The sequence below is a fragment of the Watersipora subatra genome, chromosome 11 (assembly GCF_963576615.1).
Source record: "Watersipora subatra chromosome 11, tzWatSuba1.1, whole genome shotgun sequence".
Taxonomy (NCBI): Eukaryota; Metazoa; Bryozoa; class Gymnolaemata; order Cheilostomatida; family Watersiporidae; genus Watersipora; species Watersipora subatra.
In genome coordinates, this window is record NC_088718.1 from 14,635,633 (window position 1) to 14,645,247 (window position 9,615).

General features: G+C 37.7%; 1 pseudogene; it reads left to right on the forward strand.

Moving 5' to 3' along the window:
* The first annotated feature begins 283 nt into the window (after positions 1–283).
* LOC137407842 (uncharacterized) lies at positions 284–7,980 on the forward strand (annotated as a pseudogene).
* Positions 7,981–9,615: the final 1,635 nt, after the last annotated feature.

Genomic DNA, 9,615 nt, shown 5'->3' on the forward strand with positions numbered 1-9,615 from the left:
CCAACTTTTAATCTTTTCCAAGGAATCGCGATTTGTTTAGCTTTTAGCACAAAGCAACGCCTCTCAGATAATCGTTTCATATTGTAAATCATCGACTGATATCTTGTTGATGATATTTAAAACTTACTAGTGTTCATATCCTTTGTTTAACGTTACTAGACGACAGCTTTATAAACGTCTACCGAAATAGACATAAATGTCATTTCCCCACGCAACCGGTAAACGACATTCTGGTCGTTTCCCCTGTCAAAGGGTTAATAATAACGAGTTAAATAACCAGAAAATGAATCAAAGGTAAGCTAAATCATCCTTGTCGCCAATATTATGTTTTGGTACGCATTTAAACTGTACACGAAGTGCAGATGGTTACGATTGCATTTATTGACAGAAGAAACAGATAATAGTAATGACGCTTAAACCTCGCACATATAGTGATATATATCACCAATGATATACAGCCCAAAAGGATAGCCGACGGCTATCATATGGGCGGGGTTTAATTATGGAGCTCTATTAGGATTGTGCTAGCCTGGGTTTCAAAGCAAACACAACTCTCGCGGGGCGGTCGCGTTGCCTTGTTAGGTTTTAGAAAACACGAATCGCTGTTATCGTTTCATTAGCTTATTCAGCCAGTAGACCCCGCGGGTCACAATAGCAAACATTGAATTTCTGCAATGTAGGGGTAATACCTAACCAAAATAATGTATCTAATCAAAATAAAACATTTCAAATTACCTACTTTTAGTAATTTTAAAATTAGTAAAGATCGTAGTATATGCCTAAAGTTGAATATAATTACCCGAACAATGGCATTTTTTTTCTAGTTTTTGATTAATATTTTGCCACTCCTAATATAAAATGACAAAGTCTTTCATCGGTTTCACATTGTTTTACCTTGCCAATAAGATGGGACAGCAGGCAAAGCTGTGCAGTGTAGTTTTCATACTCAAAATCTAATGCAAAACCGAATTTGAGCTATTTTACGATTGTGACTATTAATATCACGAATGCTTGTGAATGGCAACTGACTGATCATAACGGTGACAATATTGGGATACTATATTTATTTGACAAAAAAATGAATTCAACAGATAAGTAAAACAACCGCTATAGTTCATAATATTCGTAAATTTACGAGGTGCTTTATTCAGCATATTTGTTTGTTCGGGTGCCGTGTTCGGGTTAATCCCAAAAGAGCTTCATCATTAAACCCCGCCCATATGAGCGCCGTCGGCTATCCTTTGGGGCTGTATATCATTGATATCACGTAACTTCCGTTAAAAGAATAGCATAGTCGTTAAGCATAAAGAGCAGCATAACTCTATGGACACAACACCAAAGACAAGTCAAAGAAAACCTTTTCTCATACAATTGCTTCACAGAATAATTATCATATGCCTGCCAAGCATATTCTATTATGAATCAGTCTTTTAAGTCAAGCCTACTCTGTCCAAATTACATGCGGCGCTGCATAAATGAGCTCATCTTTTAGAACGTACTTCGCTTTAATATGACACCTGGTTTGTCAAAATCCCCCAAAATTCATGCATTTCATTTGCCCCATTACATTGTTTTGGGGGAGGCTGGTGGGCATTTGCCGCCAGCTACTCACTACATTGGTCAAACTAGTAATGATGAAGTAACTATATAGTGTATCTTTGCTATCAATCATGGTCTGAGTATGATTGTGATGTGTTCACCAATGAAGGTACTTGATGATACTTTTTGTTCTTAGAATATCCTACCTGAAGGTTTTGCCTACCACCTTCTAAAGCACGAGATGGTCCGAATAACCTCCAAGACGACCTTTGTCTTCTCTGTGACGGAACTAAAATCAAAATCCGATATCTTGGCTTGGAAGGCCTCGTTTCAGGCAAACAACAGATGGCGCACAAAGGAAATCAGGAAGCCTACAGAAAGACTCCTGTTTCGTGTAAGTTAGCACAAGTATAATAGGAATGAAAATACTCTAGTGTTGTTAAACCAGGTTTATCACCAGCCTACAATGTATAACCAGAAGCGCTGGTCGTGACTCAAGAACAGATTCAATCGTTTTCTAACCTCACCACACTCGAAAGACACAAGACGGGCACAAGACCCGAGTCCGACAGACTATACAGTTGTGAAAGAAGAACCTCAAGGGCATTAGATTGGTGCAAGTATAATATACACTGTCATGTTTGTACTCTGTGGATCTAATATATTACTTACCTTTTTCAGCTTAGAGCTGTTTGTCAGCATCAAACACAGTATCAAAACAAGCATAGCTGCAAAAATAAGCAGAAGAGGAAGAGAAAATATTCCAACATAAAAAACACTGGATGTCCAGCCACGCTCACAATAAATTTAAAGCCAAAGGGAAACATGTAAGTTAGAATATAGCGAGTCTCTCTTATCAATTGCTTTAGGATTTATACATTTGGAGGTAATGCCTGTATTTCAAACCAAAATCGGTTATCAAAATCAATCGGTAACATAACAATTAAATAAAACATTGTTACCCCTGATTCTATGCCTCTAAAAGAATTTTGTAACTTGTTAAGCGACTGATGGACTGAATTCATCAGATTAATTGATAGAAATAAATATTTTTTGTTTCAAGGGGATCTAGTGAAGCAGTGGTTAAGCTCAATTTGGCCCACAACCACCAAACAGCTCCTGCTGCTTCATATGGAAAGAATCGTGTCTCTGAAGAAACCACTAGAGCACTAGAACAGCTTTTTGTTGATGGACATTCAATGAAAATGACTGTTGAAGAGGATGTTGTCAAACTTGCGGACAGGTCAATCATCCCATCATCCAAGTTCTGCTCAAGGTATATAATTTGTGTGAAGGAAAGGCCAGTTGAACATTGTTTATACGCTCTGCGTACATTGTCTGACCCACAAATTATTTGATAACCATTCAAAATGCTAGCAATTCTCATGTTTTGGCTTTTTAGACTTTATAACAAACTGAAAAAAATCAAATATGGTGAATTTCAAAAGACAACCGCAGAGATGAGAGAGGTTCTACAAACAAAATTGGAGAATGAGGATCTCAAGTTTTTGACAGGTCTAACAGAGAGCGGCCAAATGGTTGTTTCTCTGATAACTCCACTGATGGCGCGCTCACACAATTTAAGGTCAGCTTCTAAACATTACTGTGACTCTACATAGGTATAGTCTATGTACAGCCTGCACTTACTAGATAGGATATAGGATTTAGTGACCCCAACCACTGATTATATTCCTCTATTAATTGTCATTCAGTGTCATTTACTGTTATTTATCATTTAAATGCGCCTTTATGTTCAAACTGGCAGTGAAAATAACATGCATGGCACATAATCTGTTGCAGAGAGTCTGCAGAGATAGTGTTTTTAGATGCCAGTGGTGGAATGGATGGTCACCAGACCCGCCTCTTTCTACTTCTAACCCATTGCCATGGAGGAGGTGTCCCTTTAGGTATGAATAAAGTTTAAATACAATGTAATTCTTCATTCCCTAATAACAACCTGATTTGATGTTGTTGTTCAAGACAATGCATGCTATAGTTGCAAAAAGCCATGAAGGTTTTGAAATGCTAGAACATCGAAAAACCCAAACTAAACATATTGTAATTTTATTGCAGGTGCATTTCTGACCACAAGTGAAAGTGAAGATGCCATCACCATGGGATTAGACCAGATCGAACAGCTTGCTGACAGTTCTGGCTTCTATAACAGAGGTTTGTCATTATTATTTTTTTAAAGATAATTCATCTGAAACTATAATTCATTGAATGTTGGTACTCGAGAAAACAATGTAGGCTGAGAGACAGGTGAAAAAAGTCCCCACTCTGCTTAGTGGTTAATGAGTGAACTTGGTAGTACCCAGAACAATGCATTTCACAAATCACATAAAAACTTCTCTTGGCAATCAGTGTTTTGGTGACAAGGAACCCATCTCTGCCCTTCTTCTTGTTTGGTATGATCAACACCCATCGTTCAACAATTTTAGGCCTAGTTGGACCAACGTTGTTTACGGTTGATGACTCAAAGGCAGAACATGCGGCCATTAACACTGTTTCCAGAAATTCGAGTGCTGCTTTGCACATTCCACATACAGCAAGCGGTGTGGAGATGGCTGTGGAACAGCCACAACAAGATCTACTTCAGAGATCGTAACACATGCATGGAACTGTTTCGTAGGCTTCTCTACAGCGATAGTGAATCTGAATACATGGAAATGTAAGTATAATTTATAATGCTATGTATTTGATATTTTTATTATTCAGAAAGCAATTTTCATATACTTACTGATGTTTTGGAGCGAAAGTACTAAATGGAGCAGCAATGATTACCCTGTGTAATGGATAATGAAAATAACAAAAGCAGAATATCAACACCAATCCTTGGTGTTGTTATGTAGAGGTTACAGTTTTTATTTGGTGTAATTTTAGCCTAACTATTATTCCCCAAACCCCAGGGGGGTGGTTGATGACTAATAGTTAGGCTAGGTGTAATTCTTTGTAATTTATCTGGCATACTTTAAATGTGTATTTGATGATTTGAAGCCATTAACAACTTCCTTAATGATTTATAGCTATGAGAGTGACCATTCGTGTCTGGCAAAATATCCAAATTATGCCAATTATCTTGGCGTGTTACAGGGCAGGCGAAGTCTTTGGGCTTTGTGCTTCCGCCAGAGCGGTCTCACAAGAGGTGGCTATTAAAATAAGCTTGTTGCATGCAATTCACTGTTCACTGTTCCTTGCTTCTGCTCTTCACCTTCTTAGCTTTTTAGGTGTATACATGGGCTATGGTCAATTGAATGTGGTGTTGCATTGCATGTCATACATATAGTGTATACCACAAAGTTCAATGCTTGGCATGAGTCTGCAATTGATATTATGTATGAGAAGAAATTGCATGAAATGTTATTGTCCTTTCATTTGTCTAGTTTATACTCATTTAAGCCCCATTTGTATGGCTTTATAGCTTTATTATATATTGCCTCTTGTATGATTTTATGTGGGCTTGTGCTGCCAAATTATTTCTTTTATACTTAACATCTATGTTCGATCTTTAAGGTAACAACACCAACAATTTTGTGGAGGCAGCATTCAGACTTCTCAAGGACACAGTTCTTCATCGAGCTAGAGCGTTTAACTGTGTCCATTTGACTGAGTATCTGATCACAAAACGGACTTCTTGATATTGCCCATGGCAGGACAGAGCTGAGACACAGAAGGAAACGACCTGCAACTTCATCAGCAATAATAAAGCATGTGAGTAGCAAGTGGTACATGAGGTGGATTAGTTCAATTTCTGTTATTGGACGTAATTTTAGAGTAGGGTAAGTTGAGTTACATGGGAGATGTCTTGTGTCGGATTTCTTGATATTCCTATTAAGCGTTCCTCAAGTATAGTAAGTTCTGCTGCAATAATGACTTTACGGTTTTTATGTATATATAACTTGGTCTTTGCAGAAGGTGGGTGACCAGTATGAGGTTGTCATAGGTAAGACCAAGAGACTCGTCCAAGCTGACCTAGGTTTGTGTAGCTGCACCTATGGCAACACAGGAAACCTCTGTAAGCACCTGTGGGCTGTGATGGAGAGTGCATTTGAACGCGGAACAAATGAACACCACTATAAGCCACTCCAGCACTAAAGGGAGGTTTTGTTTTGGCTTTCAACAGGTAATACCATAGGACTAATTACTGTTTAAAATGATAAGAGGTCAACTAGTTTGCTTAGCCTTGTTAGATGTAAAGTTTGAATATTCACAGTGAACTCTCATAAAACATCCTAAACTATTTTACAGGTCAGAAAGCACAGAAAGGCTGGTTGGAGCCGCTCCACCACAATACTTTTATAGATAACAAAACGATTAATACAGAAGGAGAAGTAGAAGAACATATTGAATATGAAGAGATTGTTAAAAGGTACTGGCCTAGTATTAACCATCAACGCTTCCTTTGTAAAATGGAGTGGTCATGTATGACTAACAAAAGTCAGCCATAAAGCTTACTATTACTAAAGATTGGAATTTTTTGAGACCAAGAATTCATTCGAACCACTTGCAGCACGATGTATAAATAATCTTTTTCAACTAGAACCTACTTGTGTTATACAATATAAAGTTTGGTCATATGTGGGTATGATTACTCAAACACTAAAATTCATTAGGTGGCTTGATATGTTACATTTTGTGTACAATTGTTTTGTTTTTATCATTCTAGCGAGAACAGTTATTCAGAAGTGGATGTGATACCAAAGGTTTCTGAACTACAGTGCCAGAAATGGTAGGCCACGAGTCAAGGCATATGATCATCATATTTATACATGTTTTTCATTTATAAGCTATTTTGTCACACATGCCTGTTATGACATGTCAGCAATCATCATGGCATAACATACCTGATGTATATTATTTGCCACTGTGGTGATTGATTTGATAAAATCACGTCAGAAGCCCTATGTTCTCTGTTCCACAAACTTACCACCTTCTGCTTCTTGCTTCATTACTCCAGTGGTGTGTTTACTCTCCTGCTCAGTTTATTCAGTAATGATTTCTGCTTCTCCAATGATTGTACATTTTATGATTCATGCCGAAGTACATACTCTGTGTGAACAATGATGATTCAATAGTTGAAAGACAAGATTACATAACACTGGGAGATATTACTGTTTATAATATGCACATCATGTACATATTATTGAGTTTTTTTTAAGGCAAGCAGCTATTGATGCATTCCACAAGGACATGTCGGATAAACTCGAAAACTACTATGAGGCGGCTATGTATGGTCCGGCCTTTGAGACCTTCATCGAACGGTGGAAGGCCCGTACAGCGAGTCAGAAAATCACTCTCCTGAACACACCATTGTCTTTAGGAGAAGGATACAGTTTTACGCAAAAGAGGTGAATTGGCAGGGTGTAGTATTACCATAGTTTAGGTAACAAGTCAGTCAGTTATACATTAATGTACAAGCATGCCTCACATGGTATTCAATATTGATAGCTGTTTGATACATGCCTAACTATTAGGCCCACCCCCCCCCCCCCCCCCCCAGCGGTTTTGGGACTAATAGTTTGGCTGGTGTCAGACACTCATCAGATATTCTGGATAGAGTTTTGTGATTAATCGAGGTATCATCAGATTTATACCATGTAAGACATAACGCAAAATATATTTCACATGAAAAAGAACAAGTATCATAATAATTACAGGACTAAAATTGGAGTGCAGCCTTCAGCAGTGGCCAGAAGAAAAAGGCCACTCGGCACAACAACGAGCCAACATGGAGGTTCTCGTAGGAAGGCTGCTGAACATGCCTATGGGAAGGAAACCAAAAAGAACCACCCTGCCCCACATAGTTTATCATTCTGTGTGGAAAGTACCATTTCTTTAGGCAAAACTCACTCCAAGAAATGATACCGGTATGTTTATAGGTATAGAATAGTCTATGGCTGTGACTTGCGCTTTTAATTAACTGTACTCACCAGAATTTATAAATGATGATGTCTTATGAATGATATTGGTTTCTTGTTTACACGTCCAAAGCTCTGTGAGAATGTCAGCAGGCCATACATTTTTATTCACAGCTGTCCGATCCACATGTTTGAATGGAACATAGGTGTAAAATATTATAAATCTAAAAACCGATCTCCTTAAATCTTTTATCATTCAATCAATTTTATTGATCAGTTTTAGGAATTACTTTTCATTATTGTTGATAAGATGCATGTGAGTACATCTCAAGTCTCATTTGTTAGTTAACACTTTTAGATACTTTCTGTTAGTAACACTTTCTTTTGTTATTATTGTAGTAAATCTTATGACACACTGAATGATGATCAGTTCCCAGTGGCTCAAGAAGATACCATTACTACATCAGAAAATGTTCCAGCATCTCCCATATATGACATGGAAGCTCACCCCTTTGCATTATTTTGTTTTATTATTTTAGGTGTGTTAGATGTGAGACTTCATCCTCGTACAGTCTGAATAGCATCTTACTGAGTATTTCCAAATAAGGTTTTTATACATTAAAACTTATTGAAAGAATACAATGAACATTCTGGATATACATTGTAAGTGTTTTCAAACTTAATCTCACATTTTATCCCCTAATCCGCCACATCATAAAGCGGACATGATTCCTGGTTAAGGCACAAACATGAGTCTTTTTAATGGTTAACACCAGACATTGTTAGTCAAACTCTACTAATTTATGCTTTAGCAATAGTGAGGATTACGACGCTTTTGGGATTTGTAAAAAGATATAAAGACACAGCCTGGCCAATTGTCCTACTTACTATATTTATTGATACAGCTTGATGATAAAACTGAGCCTCTTGATGAGTTGATGCCTGCATTTGCGCCAAGAATTGCCTATATAGGTCACAGCTGACTTGGTTTGATCAAGATTTATTGGTTTGATATTGTTACTATTACAACTGATCTGTTTCAAAGGTCACATGATGAAATGCGGATGTGTAAGTGAGTTGTGGCATGTAAAAATTCTGCACCAGTTGTATAGCAGCAGTGCTATTCATCACTGTAAATAAATCCTTATTAGATCAGCCAAGCCAAAGGCATTTTTATAGCTTACCACCCTAAGTGAGAGTATAAGTTCACTCCATTCAATGGTACACACAAAAACTGAGTTAACTTTTGTTCTTGGCGTTGAGAAAAAAGATGATCAGATTCCAAAATTTACATAATCTGCAGCGACAATGCATTTTTCTATAAACAACTGCTCAATCATGAACTGAAGCTTGGAAGACAGAGTACCAAATATCAACAAAGCTACTTCTTGTTTTGATCAGAGCCGTATGATTTCACAGAGTTTCGTGGCCAGCGGAAGCGTTTATGGGAGCTCTATTTTTATATAAGTTATAATGGAGAGGCAGCAACATTAACCAACAAAAATTAATCCCATTGGCAGGTGCTTTAAAGTTGATTGTTGTATCATACACCAGTTGTAAGAGGACAACATTTCCTACAAGAAACTACAAATTTTTTTTGTAAAAAAATAAAGTAAATGCAAAAAAGTGAGATGTTGAGAGCGAGGTAAGAATATTCCATTAGAGATCAGTATGTCGATCGGGTTTGTTTGGAAACAGCATTGTTGTTTACGGTTCTTGATGCAAGGACTCTGAAGCTATACGGCTTTGGTTGTGATAATGTCATATATCGCGGCACAATCGCGCTTTCTTGACTTCTCTCACGAGAGTTTTTGGGGCGCTGATTTCCTCTCGCGAGCCGTATAGCTTCACAGCGCTGACCTATACAACCTCTATATAGGTAAAAGAGGTCAGTCATTGAACTTAAAACCCCGGGGTTTTTAGTTCATTGAGGTCAGTGCTTCACAGGCCCCCCTCCCCGCATCAAAAACCAGAAACAAAAACGCTTGTTTCCCAACAAACCCGGTCGACGTACTGATCTCTAATGGAATATTCTTACATCGCTCTCAACATCTCACTTTTTTGCATTTACTTTATTTTTTTACAAAAAAAATTTGTAGTTTCTTGTAGGAAATGTTCTCCTCTTACAACTGGTGTATGATACTGAAATGGAATTCACCCTGGTTAGGAGCAGACAATTCTCACTTCGGTAATTGGGGTCCTTTTCCCAGTGATTATT